We start from the raw sequence: 17,332 nt of genomic DNA, 5'->3' as shown, positions 1-17,332 counted from the left end.
AAAGCCAGGTTTGGAGCAAAACTGGGCTTTGATCAAATCCTTAAAACCTGGGAGTTCACGGCCAGGGCAGCTCGCTTTTGAAACATCCCGGGGCCAGCTCCCAGCTCCTCCATCCCCGTGACATTTTTGGGGTGGCAGCTCTTTGCCCCCCACTTCCAGAAGCTGTCACAGCCCTCTGCGACCAGGTGGAGCTGTGACAACGAGAAATCTCCCAGCACAAAGCCCAGTATCCAACAAGACACCTGCAAACCCCACCAAAAGCCACTTTTATGTCCCAAACCTCGCCGCCCATGGGGGTCAGAGTTGGGAAACGCTGCTGGAAGGATTCCTCGGGAGCTCCTCTCCCCCTCCCGAGGGCACGAGGTGGGCGATGAAGGGCGATCTCTCTCTCTCACACGTGGGCGGGCGCACACGCACGCAGCAAATCTAATAAAAAGATATTAGTCCGAGAGAATTTGGCTCCTGGCATTCAACTATCTCGAGCTTCATACAGACACCAAAGAAATGAGATTATGGGAGCACACAAACAAGAAATTCCAGGGGGATGAATTCATGTTTCATCGCTGTTACAGGGCGGGGAAGGACCCGTCTGTCTTCCCTCGCGTTTCTTTTAAAATTCTACTTCAAAATATGAACCCTGTCCCTTCAAAATCACATTTCCTCCAGCCCCAAGCCCCACCACCTTCCCATCAAAACCCAAACTGCTCTCATTATCATTTTAAGGACGCGCTGAAGGGCTGACAAACGCCCCAAAGTTCAAGGACTCCTTGTAAACCCGGGGTGTAATTTAGATTTTTTAAAAAGCCTGCTTTAAAACCTCGCCTGGCAGCCTGAAAAGGGGCCCGAGACACTCCTGGGTTATTCAGATGCAAACCCTGTTTTGAAGCACGAGTGTGTGAGCTGAGCCATCCCCAGCAGCTGGAATTTCGGGGCAGATGCTTCGCAGCAGCAGCAGCAGCAGCAGACCTCCGCGGCTCCACTGGAATCAGCAGAATCGAGATCATTAAAGCCAGCTAAAACCAGCCAGTTCCCAGGATTTTGTGCCATCTGAGTCCCAATTTCCAGCCCGCTCCTTTTCCAGTGGGATCGGGCCCCCCGATCGGCCCCTTTGAACCTTTAGATCTGTTCTTGGCATAGTTGCAAACCAGGAAAATCACTCTCGAGTCAACCTTAAACAGTAAATTCAGAGATTTTAATTGGTGGGGTTTTTTTCCCAATGAGGTGACACATTTCTGAGGGCTGTAGGTTAAAGACTCTTTTGAAAAGCCCCGAATCCTTAATCTGAAGTGAAAAGTTCTCACTGGAGGACCTCGGGGTGGGTGGTGACAAGCGCAGGAAAGGGCCCTGCGTCAGCCGGGGCTGTGGGTAAAAAGGGCTGGGGAGGAGAGGCGAGGGCTGGAGCAGCCTGACGAGCGTGATAAGGCAAATCTGCACAGCCCTCGCTGCAAAAACCAGCACAAAGCAAACCCAAAAGCACGGGAACAGCTGCTGCCGAGTCCTTCGTTTCTAAAGAGGAGCAAGGAGGCAAAAATAATAGGACAAAAATAATCCACCCCGCAGCAGCAAAGCCCCTCGGTGCCGCCCCGCAGGGTGGGGGTGGGAGGAGGCTCCAGTTCCCTGCTCCCCCCGGACCCACCTCAATAAAACAGGGAATTCGGGCACCCCAGAGGGAGGAGAGAGTGGTGAGCCCCTCCTGAGGGCAGGGTTAGGTGGGATATTGGGAAGGAATTGTTCCCTGGGAGGGTGGGGAGGCACTGGGATGGAATTCCCAGAGCAGCTGTGGCTGCCCCTGGATCCCTGGCAGTGCCCAAGGCCAGGTCGGAGCACCCTGGGATGGTGGGAGGTGTCCCTGCCCATGGGAATGAGATGAGCTTTAAGGTCCCTTCCCACCCAAACCATTCCATGATTCCATATCCCGGCTTCTTCCAGCCAGGACGGAGCAGCAAAGAACAAGGAGAAGGTGACAGGGGGGAAGGCAAATCCCAGCCCCAAGTACAGCCCAGCAAAATCATAATAATAACGACAATAACAACAAAAAAGCCTTGAGTGAGGCTCACCTCTAACTCAGCCCCGTTTGGCTGATTCCAAACAGCTGCCGTGGATCCTTCCCAGCCCAAATCCCCAAAAAAAAGGGGGACAAACAAGAACTCAAGAGACAAAGCTGTGGGAATTCCCCCCTTTTCTTCCCCAAACCTGACAAAAACCCTCTGCTCAGCCTTCCCACCAACGGAGGAGAGGTTTGCAGGTGCTGTTCCAGGAATTTGGATTTATTCCTGGCACGGCTTTTATGGGATATTGAAACTGCTGGAATCTGAAGGTGTTTAACAGCTCCTTCCCAGCCAAGAGAAGGAAACCCTGCCCCAACCCACTCTGCTTTGAGCCAACAAACGCCAGCCCGGCCAGGAGAGCTCGGCACAGAGCCCCAGCAGCAGGTTTGGATATGCCAGGCCCCGAATAAGATTTAAAAACTCAGCATTTGGCTTTTTGGCCACCTCCAGGCACAGCTCAGGGGTTCACCTGGGAGAGGTTCAACAGCCAAATCCCGCCCCATGTGCAGCCCCCGGAATTCCAGGCCCCTGGGAGCAGGACTGGTCCCAGTTATGGGGGGGAACTGGGGCTCAGCAGCTCAGTGGGGTCACCCCGGGAGCCCCTCCTGCACTGGGCACCCCATCCCTGCGCAGGGTTGGGATCTCTAATGAGGTGGATGGAGATTTTGTCAAAAGCATCCCTGACATGCCCTTGTGAGATCCCACAGGTGGATTTCAGCCCAAATCACAGCTCCCTGTAGTTATCCCACCCATTCCAGCCACCCTCTTCCCACGGCTCCCAAACCCATCCTGTTTCTGAGGTCTTCCACTGAATTTAGCAGGATTTGTCAGGATGAGGCAGAGGGATAAAGCCCGGCTGGATGCACCCTGCTCCCATAGGAAAGGGACACCAAAGGGATCCCCAAAAAGAAAGTTCCCCAAAACCTTCCAAAATCTTGGTGCTGTTGGAGAAGGGAGATTGTCCCTGTGTTTAAAATCCGGAGGATTTTCCCCTCTGGATACATCCCAAGGGTGGTGGCAACTCCACCAAGGGTGGAAGTGCTGCCCAGAAATCCCAAACAGCTGCTTTGGGGGGGGACTAAAAGATGTTTTCCTCCAGCCATGGATAAATCCTAGGCAGGGAGAGGATTCCTGATCCCTGGAAGTGTCCAAGGCCAGGCTGGACGGGGCTTGGAGCACCCCGGGATAGTGGAGGGTGGGTGGAACGGGACGAGCTTTGAGGTTCCTCCCATCCCAAATCATTCCATGGCTCCACGCTGGGCACACAGAGATCTCCCCGATCCCACTGCCCACACCTGGATCCGGGTCAGTTTGCCACGGGAGGAGGTGAAATCCTGGGATATCCTGGCTCTCCATGCCAGGAAAACACGGCAGGGGCCCCACCTGGTTTGATTTCCAGGCTTTCCTTGCACCTTAAGGCCCTCCAGCTCTTGGGGACGGCTCATTCCAGGCTGGAATATTCCTGGGAATATTCCTGGGGAACAGCCTGGGTGGGAGGGTGGAGCCCCACAGGCTGGACAGACCCAGCCCCACAATGTTTGTCTGGAAGAATCAGGAACAGGAGGGAGGAGAGGTGCTCAGGAGAGCCAGCGTCCAAACCACTCCATTTTTAATTTAATTTAATTATTTTATTTTATGTTATTTTTTTAATGTTATGTTATTTTGTTATTTTATTTTTTAGTTTTTAGTTTTATGTTATGTTTTTTATTTTATTTATTTTTTCTTTTATGTTATTTATTTCATTTTATTTCATTTTATTTCATTTTATTTCATTTTATTTCATTTTATTTTGGGGTTTTTTAAATGTTATTTTATGTTATTTTATTTATTTTTAAATTTTATGCTGTTATTTTATGGGTTTTAGTTTATTTTTTTATTTTATGTTACGTTATTTTATGTTTTTTATTTTATTTCATTTCATTTCATTTTATGGTTTTTTAAAATGTTATTTTATGTTATTTTATTTTTATTTTTTTCTGTTATGTTATTTTTAGCAATGTTATTTTCCCCTCCTCATCCCAGGGCGTTTTGCAGCAGGAGCAGCTGATGGGCTGGAAAAAGGCTGGGAAGTTGGGAGTTGGGAGGTGCCCATCCATGCAGCCCAGGGGAGAGATTGGAGGTAAAAATGCAGTAAAACGGGAAAAACAACCTCACAAATAACCAGGCCAGCCAAGCACTGCCCCATGAAAGGCTGGAAAATAACCAATTCCTCCCCAATTCCCATTTCAAAAATGGGAAGCAAAGGATCGGGGTCAGCCCCCAGGTTCGAAGCACCCCCGGGGCCGAACTTCCAAGGGAAAAATAAAAATATCCCAGCACTTCCCTGTGGTTCCTCACGTGGCTGCTGGATGAGAGGCAGAGCCCAGGGGTTTCGTGGGACCACCAGGAGCGGGGGAAGGCTGGGAAACTCCCACCCCAATGGAGCAGCCAGAGCACGAGGAGCCCAGCCTGGGGCTGGCAAACCAAAGCTCCTGTTTGCCACCGAGAGAGACAAAATCAGAGGGAGAGAGACCAGGAAGGAAAGGAACAAACCCCGGACACGACCGGGATGGAGCAAGAAAGGAGCTGGTACAAAATGCTGGTCCTCTCCCTGCTCCTTGGGCTGAACGGAGCATTCCCAGCCCCACTCTGCTCCCCAGGGAGGCTTCGCACGCCAGGGTGAAAAGAGACGGATTTGGGAAGTTTGGGGACACCTGCGAGTGGATGGGGGAGGGAGGGAGGGAGGGAGGGATGTGGGAATGGCAGAGGCTGGGATTGCACTGGTGCATCACTGGGACCGGTACTGGGAGTGTGGGGGAGATGCACCCAGTGGGATCCCAGCACCGGCAGCACCTGGAGCTGCTGGAGGAATCCAGAGGAGGCCACGGAGCTGCTCTGAGGGCTGGAGCCCCTCTGCTCTGGAGCCAGGCTGGGAGAGCTGGGGGTGCTCACCTGGAGAGGAGAAGGCTCCAGGGAGAGCTCAGAGCCCCTTGCAGGGCCTAAAGGGGCTCCAGGAGAGCTGGAGAGGGACTGGGGACAAGGCATGGAGGGACAGGACACAGGGAATGGCTTCCCTCTGCCAGAGGGCAGGGCTGGATGGGAGATTGGGAAGGAATTGTTCCCTGGGAGGGTGGGCAGGCCCTGGCACAGGGTGCCCAGAGCAGCTGTGGCTGCCCCTGGATCCCTGGCAGTGTCCAAGGCCAGGCTGGACATTGGGGCTTGGAGCAGCCTGGGATAGTGGAAGGTGTCCCTGCCCATGGCAGGGCTGGAATGGGATGGGATTTAGGGTCCTGATGATCTTTGAGCTGATCCCAATCCCTGCCCTGGATTTTCACCTGAATCCCACAGTTTGCCCAGGCCAGGGGTCACATTCTCCTCTGCCCTGGCCTCACTCCAGTGCCAAAGGTGTCCCAGGGAAGAACCAGGACAGGATCAGAGCTGCCCCAGCCCCAAGTGATGACCACACATCAGGAGGCTGCTGACTTTTCCCTGCTGAAGTTACAAACCAGAATAAACCCCCTTTGGACTCCTCTCAGTGTAATTCCACTCTCCCACAAAGAAATCCCTGCCTCTCCGGAGTCTGTTCTCCGTGTCTCCCTGTTTCCCCTCCCCTCTCCGGCATCCTGCTGCTTCCTAAGAAGCCTCTCCCACCTTCTTCAGACTCTGGAGTGATAACACCACCTCAGAGGTGCTTTTCCTGCTCTCAGGGTCCCATCCTGGGACATCTCAGGGCAGCCTCTGGCCCTGAGCTGCTCTCCCGGGGTGCAGGAATGAGCCACAAGAACCAGAGCTCCTCAAACCTTCGGTGAAACTGAGAGAGAGGAGGCTGAACCAGGCTCCCCCTCCTCTTTTTCTTGCTCTCTCTTTATTTTTTTCCTTCTTTCCCCCCGCCTCTCTCCCCGACCTCCTATTCCCAGTGGCCAAGAACATTTAGTCTGGCCGGGAAAAGGAAATCTCATTACAGAATTACGGTTCATTTAGCAGGTCCCACTGGAAGCCCTGCAATAACCACTGGCTTCCTAACAGGATTAGCCGGTGTCTGAACCTCCCGCTCTCCCTGCAGGCTTCTCCCTGCCCCAAAAACCCCAAAAAAACCCCACAGAAAACCACGATTCAGGTGGATGCAGGGAAGGGAAGATTGAGGGGAGCCGAAGGATTTGTTGGTGTGAAGGTGGGCACTGCCAGCAGAGGTTATCCCAGAGTTATCCCAGAGTTATCCCAGAGTTACCCCAGCTTCTCCAGCTGCAAATCCCACTCAGCTTTGCTGTCCCAACCTGTCCATTCCCCCGCAGTGGTGTGAACTGGGGAGGTCAGTTTGGGACACACCAGGAACACCCTGGATCCCACAAGTGCTGCTCCTGGAAGCTGCTTCAGCTTCTCCTGGCATCAGTCTTGGAGTCTGAGCGGTTTTTGGTTGGACACACCAATTCCTGGCATCAGCTCTTGCTAAGAGGGTGGGAAAATCTAATCCAGAGGTGAAGGTGAGGAAAACACCAAATTATGCTGGGCCACAACAGCCCAGAGCAGCTTTGGCTTCAGTGAGGCTGAAAGCTCCCTGCTCCTCCCATCCCTGTCCCCACTTAGAACCAGGAAAAGTGGGCGAAAGAGCGAGAAACTCAGGAGCAGGATTCACCTGGACTGTCTGTTTTTCAGAGCAGGGAGAGGTTTAATCAAAAGGAATTGGGATATTCCCATGAAATTCCTAATCTATTACATTCCCACCATAGAATATTCCTATTAAATAGGAATACTCCTATTAATTCCTAAAATAGGACATTTTCTGACCAAGCTGGCCAAGCCTGGGCTCTCGTGGCCTTACTCCATCACTCCTCATCCTCACTCCATCCCTCCTCTGCTGACTGCACCAATTTTCATGGGGAAAAGGGGGATTTATTCCCTGCACCCCTTTGTCCGGCAGGGCCCCAGGACAGCCGAGAGCTGTGGGGTCACTCCCTGTGGTCACTTTGTGGGGACTCTCCATGGAGCAGCCTCTGGATCGGGGCGGGACTCATTTAGGGTGTCCAGGGACACCCCAAAACCCACAGAGAGACCCTTCCCAGATCTCCACGCTTTTATCTGAGCACGTTCCCCACGGGGCCCACACTGCCAGGTTAGGAAGCGACATAATTAATGCACATGTTAATTGAAAATTGCGACAGGCTGAGGTTCAGGGATTGCCACCCACTGCAAAAATGCACCCAAAGATCCGAGCCCCTGAGTCTGCCTCGGGATAATCCTTCAGCACACACAGAGTGGGATCTATCGACGATAGTAAATAGCAATAATATTAATAATAAATGGTAATAATAAATAGTAATAATAATTGGTAATAATAAATTGTAATAATAATTAGTAATAATAAATGGTAATAGTAAATGGTAATAATAAATGGTAATAATAAATGGTAATAATAAATTGTAATAATAATTAGCAATAATAAATGGTAATAATAAATGGTAATAATAAATAAGAAATTGATATACTACTACTACTAATACTACTACTACTAATAATAAAATAAAATACAAAGTGTGTCCTCAGCAAGGGGTGGCCACACTTTTGGGGTGGGTAACTCTGGGATGGAAGGGGGGTGTTAATTATAATTAGGCTAAAATCAACTGAATTCACCCCTGGAGAGTTCATCCCTCGTGTGAGAGCTGCTCTGAGCTTTATCAGCTCCAAATTCCCCTCCCTGCAGGGATTTCAGAGCCTGGCCTGGTGTCCCCACTCTGCCCCACCCTCTCTGCTCCATCCCAAGCGAGTGCTTCAGGCTGCAGATTGCGTTTGTGGGGAACCATCACGGAACAGGTTTTGGGGACGCCGACCCATCCAGGGAGCAGCTGCTCCATTTCCCCCGGCATTCCTGCACTGTTATAAACCAATGGGTCCCGTTAAAACGTGAATTTATTTTCCGGTTTTCCCGAATTCCACCAGGGCAGATTCCCCACCCCATGGAGCTCCTTGAGGACCATGCCCACGGACCCCAAGCGGGGTGAGAGCCCCGGGAGGTGCTGGAGCCCCCACAGCCCCGGCGCTCCCACCTTTGATGCTCTGAACGAGCTGGGGATGGCTGAGACGCATCATTAGGAGGAAATGAAAGGCCAGGGTGGGTTGTTTTTCTCAGGGATGAGCCCTGCAGCTCCCACGCTGTTCCAGCCGAGGTTTTCCAGCGTTAACAAGACTTTGTCTGGAGCTGCAGGGATGGGCTGGCCCCGGAATCGCGGTGTGGGCAGGGGTTAAGTGCTGGGGGCAGCAGCAAGAGGAGTTTGGGCTCGCAGGGCGCCAGGGAGCTCCTCGTGAAGGCAGCGGGGATCCCGGAGGGCAAAGCCTGGGGTGAAGATTGTGGGAAGGGAGGAGGGAGGGAGGATGAAGAGAGCAGGGGAAGTTTCCTTCACGGACACTCTGGAATTCAGCTCGCAGCAGCTCCTGAAGCCAGGAACTGAGGCCAGAAGGGATGAGGCGTTTCTGGAGCTCATGGGAGCACAGGGGCTGGGATTGTCCTGCCGGGAGGGTGCAAATCCCTGCTCCAGACCTTCCAGACCTCCCCTGGAGAGGGGAGGACAGATGACCCCTGTCCAGCAGCGAGGATGGGCAGGGAAGGGGCAGCCTGAGCCCTTCCAGAGCTCCAGCACAAGGATCTCATTCCCTCAGCCCAGCAATCCCCGTGGTACCCCTCACCTTGGCTTTGGGGAGGGTTTTCATCACCTTTTCCCTGAGCTGGCCCAGAGCTGTGAGTGCCCTGCCTCCCCCTGGCCCTGCTGCAGGGCCCCCGGAGCACCATTCCCAGCACCACTCCCTCCTTCCACTGGCAGGACAGGAATGGCACTGGGAGAACTGGGAATGGGCAAATCCAACCTTTCGGCAGGGCACGACAGCCCAAAGCATCACCCCGAGGGAGAAGGGGGCAGCAGCTCCTGACACCCAGAGCATCCCTGCGGCTTTGCCCCCGCCCCTTTCCCGTTTCCTCTCTCTCCTTGTTTGTTTATTTGGCCATCCGAGCCTCCAGCAGCAGCCACGGGGTCTGGCAACCCAAAACTTCCCCTGGGGAAGAAGTTCTGGCATCCAGCGGCCAAGTCGGGAGACTCTGGAAAGTTGCTCCGAGCCTGTCTCATCTCAGGGCTTGACATATCGCTGCTGTCCATTTCCCTTCCCAAGGAAATCTGATTTGTTCCAAAGTTTATAGTTTCAGTGACCTAATCCCAGCATAGCTGTTCCTGTTTCCCTTTAATTTACTGCCGCAGCTCGTATTAATTGATGGATTGCAGAGGGTTTGAGCCAAGCTAATTGTTTTAGGGGCAGAAAAAAGAAGGAGAAAGAAAGGGAGATGTGAGGTCCCTTAGTGGATTACGGAGGGATTCGGAGGGGGAAGCGGCGGCCACCGGGAAAAAGCTCCAAACAGGAGCGACCATCTGGAGGCTCTCCAGGCTTGTGCTCGCTGCAGCCGGGAATACCTTCCCTGGGATGACCTTGGAGCGGGAGAGGAGGGTTGGGATGGTTCACCCCTCTGGCTCTGCCCTCACGGAGCTGCTCCTGCCCCTGGGTGGTGCTGGGGACCAGGGGAGCTCCCCGAGCCCAGGGAAAAGGGAGATGTCACCCGTCATCCAGCAGGGATGATGGAGCAAATCCTCCTGGGAGCCGATCCCACCCGTGAGGGATGTGGCAGGCACTGGGAGCTGCCAGCAGGGATTTATCAGGTGGAAATCATGGCCAGTGGAGCTGATCCCTTCCCGGGAGAGGGGAACAGTGCTGCGGATCAGGAACAGCAGTTCCTGTGAGACCTCACTTAAGCCAGGCCTTGGACAGAGTCCTGTAGTGTCGGAGAATGGAATCCTGGATCGGTTTGGGTGGGAAGGGACCTTAAAGCTCATCCCATCCCACCCCTGCCATGGGCAGGGCCACCTTCCACTATCCCAGGGTGCTCCGAGCCCCAATGTCCAGCCTGGCCCTGGACACTGCCAGGGATCCAGGGGCAGCCACATCTCACCACCCTCATCCTTCCTTGTATCTCATCCAAATCAACCCCCTCCCAGTTCAAATCTGGGAGATATGAGCTGGGTCCAGTCCCATGGAATCCTGGGCCAGGAGAGGAAATGGAATCTCCTCTGCCTTCCCTCATCTCCCTGCCCCCATCCCTTCCATCCCTCCTCTCCATCCCTGGGAGAACCAAGGCAGAAGCAAAACCAGGACCTCTCCAGGCAGCCGAGAATCCTTCTGGAGATGGGGGTGCACGGAGGGGACACCCCCGGAGCAAATCCCAGCTCCCACGAGTCCCCAGCACCCTCTGAACCACGGCATCACCAAAGTATTAAAGTTTTCCAGGCGAGGATCTCTCTCCTTGTTGTTTCCCTGGCCAAACCCCTTCCCTTCTCCATAAATCAGCCCAGGCTCTTTCAGCACCGCTCTCGCAGAGAGGTTGATTTACTCAGGAGCAACACAGGGAGTTTCCAGATTCACACTAATTGCTCTCCCAAATTACTTAATAGTTGAAATTGCAGTCCTCTCTTTGGAAATTATCTCAGACAGCTCAATAAAAAACTATCAGCGGAGAGACAACTGCAAATTGATAAAGTCTTTGAGACGAGGGTAATATCATTGTTGTCTGGCAAATTTATTCAGCTGAAGCCCAAACGAGGAGGATAAACAGCCTCGCTCGGCGAGGAAGACACCGCCCGCTCCCGAGTTGCTCAATTTTCTCTTCCAGAGCTGCTCTGATTGCTCGGAGAGAGAAGAGGCAGCGCTGCTGAAACCAGGCAGCCACTGCAACGCCCGCGAATAAATCGCTCCAGCCTTTCCCTCGCCGAGGAGAAACAGAATTGAGAAGAAATAGAATAATAATTGTAATAATAACAACAGAAGTGCTTGTGCTGGCTCTGGCGAGAGGCAGGGGCTGCTGCTCCCCTCGGGGCTGTGGATTCGGGAGCTGGCTGGTGGCCACCGAGCTCCCGCGGGGCTGAAATTGTCGCCCAGGAGGGAAGGGGAAAACTTGTTTCATTTTGGCCGATTCCCAATTTCCCGGCCGCTCCGGGGGTGGGAGGGGAGGGAGGGCACAGGGGGGGTTGGGGCAGGGCTGGGGGTGCTGCTGGTGGGGCACAGCCCCATCGAGGAGGCTTCAAAGGGGCAGGACGGAACGAGGGGTGCCAAGCAAGCGCCGGGGGGATTTGGGGGGACGCTGTGCCCAGGACGGGCGCACTGGGAGCGGCTCTCCTCTGCCGTGCAGCGTTTTGGGGCTCTCCCATTTGGGGAGCTTCTCCTCTGCCGCTTGATTTTGGGGGAAGAGGGACCTCAGACTCCTCATCCCGCGGTGACCCCGCATGCTGACAGGGACAGCCCCCCCGGCCCCCCGTTCCCACCCAGCCCTGCCTGTGGTGCAGCCCCCTGCCCTCTTGGAGGCCAAAAAAGCCGCTCATTTCTTCTGGTTTTAAATCCGTGTCTGGAAGGTTTGGCAGGAGGGCAGTGGGGGAACAGGGTCGTTGTCACCACTGATGGGCAGCGGTTCAGACCCACAAACTTCTTCCCCTGCCATCCCCAGCTCAGGGCATCACACCAGAGACAGCAACGAGAAACTCCTGGCCTTAAATGCAAAATACTCAACGGAGAGGCCCAAAACCCCCCAGTTTTTTCCCAGAGAGCAGCGTGGGAGCGAGGGGGTTACGAGGAGCCGCTGCCCAGCACGGTGCCAGAAGCCGCAGGGATTTGAGAGCCGGCCCGGCCGATGGCTGCCATCTGCTCCTGGCACCTCGTGTCACTGCCGGAGCCCGACAGCGCCCGGGAGCGGCGAGAAAACAATCCCAAACCCCAGCCAGCCCCAAAAGCAGCCCCAGCCCCGCGAGCCCCCGCCGGGGGAATCGGGGCAGCGAGCGGAGAGATGCCGCGACCCGGCCGGGCGGGGACACGCAGTGACACATTCAAGCTGCTGGAGCCCTCCGGGGTGTTTAAAGAGCTGTGAAAACCTCACGGCCAGGGCCGTGTCCCCCTGTCCTTCGTGGGGTGGCAGCGGGAGGGCGGGGAGGAGGCTGGGGGGGTCCCCGTGCAGCCTCCCCCACTTCTGGCACCCAAGGGTGCCCCAAAAGCAAGAATTCCCTGCAGAAACCCCAGCGCCGAGCGATGCCCCGGGGACCTGCGGGAGCTCCTGGGGCTGCGGAGGGAGGGCTGAGGTGGCAGTGCCCCGTTAAAGGGCACTCGCCCGGCGACCCGCGGGGCCGCGGCTTTGATGCCACCCCAGGCGCGGGGAAGAGCAGCGCGGAGATCCATCCCCATCCCTCCGGGAAGGCGTCCAAGGGAGTCCGGCTTGGCAGAGCGGGCAATTAAAGCCAGGACCGGGCGAGCGGCGGCGCAGAGCCGCGGCTGCCACGTCCGGGTGACCTCGGAGCCGCGGGGGAGAGCGGCCGCGTTTCCTGACCCACATCCCAACCCCCCCTCGGGGCTGGGGGAAAGAAAAACCCTTTAAAAAAATAAATAAAAAGAAGTCTCATTCATCATTCAGCCTCTGTTTGTTTTCTGCACTCCGCTAAGCTCAAACAAGCAAAACAGATTAGCTGGGCTCATTTGTTTCCTACTTAATTACACCTCTTCGCTGCTGATGTAATATTTCAAGATTTGGGTTGCTAGGGCTGAAAATCCACCTGCCCCCTCCCACACCCACCTTGGCTTTTCATTCCCATCATGAAAAAGCCCAGATGGGGATTTTTTTCGGAAAAAACTCCCCTAATTATTGAGGAATTCAAGGCTCTGAATGCAGAAGCTGCCAGCGAGCGCTCAGGTTGTCAGAAGCAGATGGACGCCAGCTCCAGCTTTTGATCACAGGCTCGGAACCCCTCCCCGAAAAAAGAGGGAGAAGGGGGGGAAGGACCCCCACATCTGCAGCCGCACACGGCCGCGGATAACTTTAGTCATTCCCCCTCCCTCTCCAGGATTGCTTTGGCATCAATAGGACTTCCCAGGAAGCCGGAGCAGCTGCGGTGCCGACGCAGTTCGTAGGATGAGCTCCGTGCTGGAGGAAGGAGCGCACGCCTCCCCGCAGGAGATGCTTCCCTTCCCCTCTGGATGCTTTTCCTCCTCCCCTCCCCACAGCCGCACCCCACATCCCTGCAGGTGCCCGAAATCTGCCCTGCTTTACCCAAGGCAGAGCACGGCCCTGCCAGCCCGTGGCACGGAGGAGACGCCGAAGGTCCCCCAGGCGGAGCAAGGTGCACCTGGGAGGGGCTTTTAAGGCTGTCGGTGCCTAAAAGGGTCCTGCAGACCCCAGCCAGGAGGGAGCTGCCGACCTGCTCCGGGTGCTGACGGCATCCCCAGCCCACCCCGGCAGGGCCAAAGGTGCGTCCAAGGCGAGGAACAGGTGGAGCAGGCAGAGGGTTGGAGATTGGGAATGATCCCCCTGGGATTCCCAGGCCGAGAGACCAGCAGGGAGATGAACAGACCCCCCCCCCCCCCGATCCCATCCCGAACAAACCATCCTGGAAAACTGCGACTCCCGCTACGCTGGCAACCAGAGCCATTCCCACTCTCCGGGCCGCGCAGAGCCACCCCCACGGCGTGTCCCCGCCACCCGCAGCCTTACTTGTGTCCGGAGAGAGCCGCGGAGAGGCCACCGGGCATCGCGCCCCGCTCGCCCCCGCCGCAGCTGCCGCCTGGCCGGGGCCCCGCTCCTCCCGCCCCGGGCTCCGGGTCCCGAAAGGAAGAGCAAACAAAAGGCACACACCGAGGCCATGGCTCGTCCAGAGGCAGGGGCTGGCCGGAGCCAGGGGAGGAGGCGCTGGGCAGCGGCAGGAAAAGGGCTCAGCCGGCGCTGGAGCTGCGGGAGGGCTGCGTGAGCCGTGCCCGGCCGGCTGCGCGCTCCCCGCCGGCTTTCCCACGGTGGCATTGCCCCTCGGCGGGTCCGGCTGCGTCCTTGTCCTCTCACCCTGCTCATCGGCCCAGCCGGGACATCCCCTGGGGCTCGCCAGGGTTGGGATGGGGGGAAATCGCTGCTGCTTTGGGGGTGACCGGAATGCCCGCCGGGCACCGGGCAGCTGGCACCGGCCGCAGCCCCTGCAGCCCCCGCGGCTGGCGGAGGAGTTGGGTTATTCAGTAACTTTTAACCTCGCCAGCTGGAAGCTGCTCCACGCCTGCCTAACCACAGCTTCCAGACGATTTTCGGGCGTTTAGGGGGACTGGGGGTTGGGAAGGAGGGCGAGCATGGGAGACGCTCCGGGGTTCGGTTCCAAACATCCAACCCATGGGAAAAGCAGGGAAAGCCCAGCAGCCCCTCAGGGCCGCGGGCACGGGCGGTCGGGACCTTCCCTTCCCCAAAATGCTTTTCCCAAAGGTGCAGAACAGGGAAAAGGGCGTTTCCACCCCCCCAGCCGGGCCAGGCCAGGCTCTTTCTGCCCTAAACCACAGGAATTTTATCCATCTGTAAGGAAAGGTTGATTTTTTTAACCCACCCCCAGAGGAGCGGGCAAAGAGCTCCTGTCCTTGACGCTGCAGTGGGGTTTTGTTTGAGGTTGATCGGGAGATAACGGCGCTCTCCCGGCGTTTGGAAGGGTTTTCCATTGATTTTTCTCAGCTCCAAAGGGAGGGAGAGCAGAAAGGCACATCCAGGCTCCTCACCGCGACCTCAGCGCCCCGTGTGCTGCAAAGTCAGGCGTGCCCGAACAATTAGGGCTGCTGCATTAATTAAAGGAGTCCTTGGAGATTAAATCATCTCCGGGGACCCCGTTGTCCCTGTCCCCTCCAATTGTCCCATCCAGTGTCCGCCCAGCAGGACGAGCTGCACCTCAGTTCAGCGTCAGGTTCTGCTGCAAAGCCCCAGAACATCCCCAGAAACAATTTTTCTTTAAACTGAAGAGATTTTAACCCCAACGAGAGCCCCGAGCAGGGAGATATGAGCTTGACCCACCCATTGCACCAACACGGCCGTGGCTCTCTTGCCCAAAAGCCTCAGTTCAGCTCCGAGGAGCCCAATCAAATCAAATAAAAATAGTTTTGGGTGTCACATCGCTGCTGTCAACACCTCCAGAGCAGGTCCCTGCCACACTTCACACGATCCTTCCCATCCCGAGGTGACTCGGACACAGCTCCTGAGAGCAGGAACCCTGTGTGCCCTCACTCCAAACTCCATTTTTATCCATCTGGGAGCCATTGAATCTGGAAATTTCCTTTCCCAAAGCCAGAATCCATCCCTGCTGTTCTGCCCCAGCGCTATTTAACCAACAAGTCTCCGTGGGAAGGATTTTTGAGCAGCCACCTCCCAGCAGTAGGATCAGAGCAGTTCAGTGGTTCTGAAGCCCCAGCTGGGGTTTCCCAATCCCAGATTCCATCCCCACACACCAACCAGCTTCACGGAAACGAGGAGGGAGCAGTAGGAAAAGGGGCTGTGACTGATGGACAGGCCATTTTTCCGGTTTTATAATTGAATTTGTGAGGGGCTTGGACATCTCCAGCAGCAGTGGAGGGATGGATGGATGGATGGATGGATGGATGGATGGATGGATGGATGGATGGATGGATGGATGGATGGATGGATGGATGGGCACCCTGGAGCTGCAGCCAGGCAGGAACAGGCAGTTCCCACCAGGGAAATTGCTGTTTTTGCAGCTTCCCAAATATTTGAACCCTTCACCTTTCTCCCCTTATTCCCACAGCAGGAGCGGTGTTTGGATCCACAACAATTCCCATCTCCCTTCAGGAACACAGCACAACCTTCCCAGCCACTCATTCCCTAAATTCTCCCCACAACAGCCACCCCAGAGCACGTCATCCCATCCAGCAGCATCCCAAACCCCTGGCACACTCGGATCCAGCCCGGAGCATCCCCCCCCAGCCCCAGCACAGCCCGGATCCCACTCACGGCTGCATCCAGGGATGGCCACGGTGTTGTTTCCCAGGAAAAGCGCTCCCGGGGTGCTGCTCCGTGGGAGGCGTGGGAGCAGCTCCCGGGGCCAGGTGTGTTGTATTTAAGCTCTGGGATGGAGCAGGGATAATGAGGCCATCAATCCATTTCCCTCCCGGCGCCTCGGGCAGGGTTTGCTCCCAGCCAAGCCCGGGGGGTGGGACCTGAGGAGAGCCCCTGGTAGTGTCTGCCCAGCCATGGGGCAAGGAATTCCCGCTGCCAGAACCAGGGAATTCCCAGTGCCAGAACCAAGCAATTCCCATCTCTCCCACTTCCCAGCTCTCCGGAGCCTCCCTGCACCCCTGTGGAGATCCATGATGTGGAGATCCAGATGGCAGAGCCATTCCCACCCGGCAGAGCTGTGGTCTAGCTGCTCCCAAAGCACGGATGCACTGCTGGAAATGCAAAATGAACTGGGAAGCAGCCAAATGTTTTGGGGTGTGGGGGGCTCAGGGGCTGATCCCCACGTGGGAGGGGTCATTCCAGCAGCAAACCCCCCCATGGAAGGGGTGAGCAAGGAGCCATCCCCATCCAGGGTGCTGGAATTGGGGATGAACAGAGCAAGAAGGGTGGGAATAAGAGTTTCGGGAGGTTAAATCCCAAAAGGGAGCTTGGCCACGTGGAGGAAGGACCCATCGTGTTGAGCTTTATCACCCATGGGATTTGCAGGGCCAAAAATATCTGAAACCCAATCCAGGGACATCAATCCCAGTGTCCACGAGCCCGGGGGTGGCCGTTGCCTCCTGCAGCCTCCTGGGTCATGGGGCAGCAGCCAAGGCCACGATGCCACCGGACACAGAGGGACAGCAGAGCCCCACGTGCCACAGCAGCCAGCAAAGCAACCTCTGGAAAAACCTCTGGAGAAAACCAGGTACTCCTGGAGCGAGATTTTCCTTCAGGAATCCCACCGGGAGCTCCCAGCACTGCGGCACGGCTTGAGGGAATTTGGCAGAAGGAGCTTGGAAAAAATGGGCAGAAATGGTTTCCAGCCCCTCCCTGCAGCATCCCAGCGCTCCCGGACAGCGATCCCACGTGGAACCACGCGCTGCCAGGCCCTGCCCTGCTCCAGCTGCCAGCCCAGCTCGGGGTTGTGGGTGCCCCGTGGCCGTGGGGCTGGAGGAGGCTGGAGCTGAGCTGTCCCCTCAGGAGCTGCTGGCCAAAAAGGATGGGAGGAGAGGCCGAGGGCTCATCCACAGTGCCTGGCGCCTTCCAGGATGCTGGAATGTGTCTCTCCACCAGCTGGAAGTGAGCCAGGGGGTACCACGGAGCACCCCTGCCCCATGGCTGTCCCTAGGATGGGGGGCACCGGGATTTCCTCACCCTCTCCAGAGCCCCTCTGTGACATCTGGCACCCCGAGGTGCTGGGGAAGGTCACCCACACCCCGGTGGGACAATTCCCCTCTGGGACAACTTCTCTCCTCCAGGTGCCCAGGCA

General features: G+C 56.2%; 1 protein-coding gene across 1 annotated transcript in view; it reads right to left on the bottom strand.

The window, feature by feature from the left end:
* Positions 1-14,261, bottom strand: part of NOS1 (nitric oxide synthase 1) — a 65,986-nt gene extending 51,725 nt beyond the window's left edge. Inside the window, exon 1 of the mRNA XM_069030797.1 lies at positions 13,726-14,261. The gene's annotated coding sequence lies outside the window, so the exon portion shown is untranslated. The remainder of the gene's footprint in view (positions 1-13,725) is intronic.
* Positions 14,262-17,332: the final 3,071 nt, after the last annotated feature.

This window comes from Aphelocoma coerulescens, chromosome 15, assembly GCF_041296385.1.
Source record: "Aphelocoma coerulescens isolate FSJ_1873_10779 chromosome 15, UR_Acoe_1.0, whole genome shotgun sequence".
Classification (NCBI taxonomy): domain Eukaryota; kingdom Metazoa; phylum Chordata; class Aves; order Passeriformes; family Corvidae; genus Aphelocoma; species Aphelocoma coerulescens.
The sequence above is the reverse complement of the archived record's forward strand: the minus strand, read 5'-3'. Positions and strand labels throughout refer to the sequence as shown.